This window comes from Sceloporus undulatus, chromosome 2 (assembly GCF_019175285.1).
Source record: "Sceloporus undulatus isolate JIND9_A2432 ecotype Alabama chromosome 2, SceUnd_v1.1, whole genome shotgun sequence".
In the NCBI taxonomy this organism is placed as follows: domain Eukaryota; kingdom Metazoa; phylum Chordata; class Lepidosauria; order Squamata; family Phrynosomatidae; genus Sceloporus; species Sceloporus undulatus.
Window position 1 is genome coordinate 300,629,099 of NC_056523.1, and position 402 is coordinate 300,629,500.

The following is a 402-nucleotide window of genomic DNA, read 5'->3' on the forward strand; positions in this document are numbered from 1 at the left end:
TTAATACGTATTACGTTAAATTATTTTAGTATTTCTTTGTTTATGGTACTTATAACCCGCCCTTCAGCCCTAAAGGCTCTCAGAGCGGCCTACAACTATTATTATTTTTAATTAGACGTCTCCCTTCCCTCAGGCTTATGATCTAAAAAGACACGACACAAAAGGAAGATGTACGCCTTGCACAGGTTTATATTATTTTATTTACTATGTTTTATTATTTAATGTTAATATGTATTAATACGTATTGCGTTAAATTATTTTAGTAGAACATATGCCTTAGGCAGCATTATTTTGTTTTAACTGAATGTATATACAGCGCTGTGTAAATTTACAGCACTCTATAAATAAAGCTTTATTATTATTATTATTATTATTATTATTATTATTATTATTATTATTATT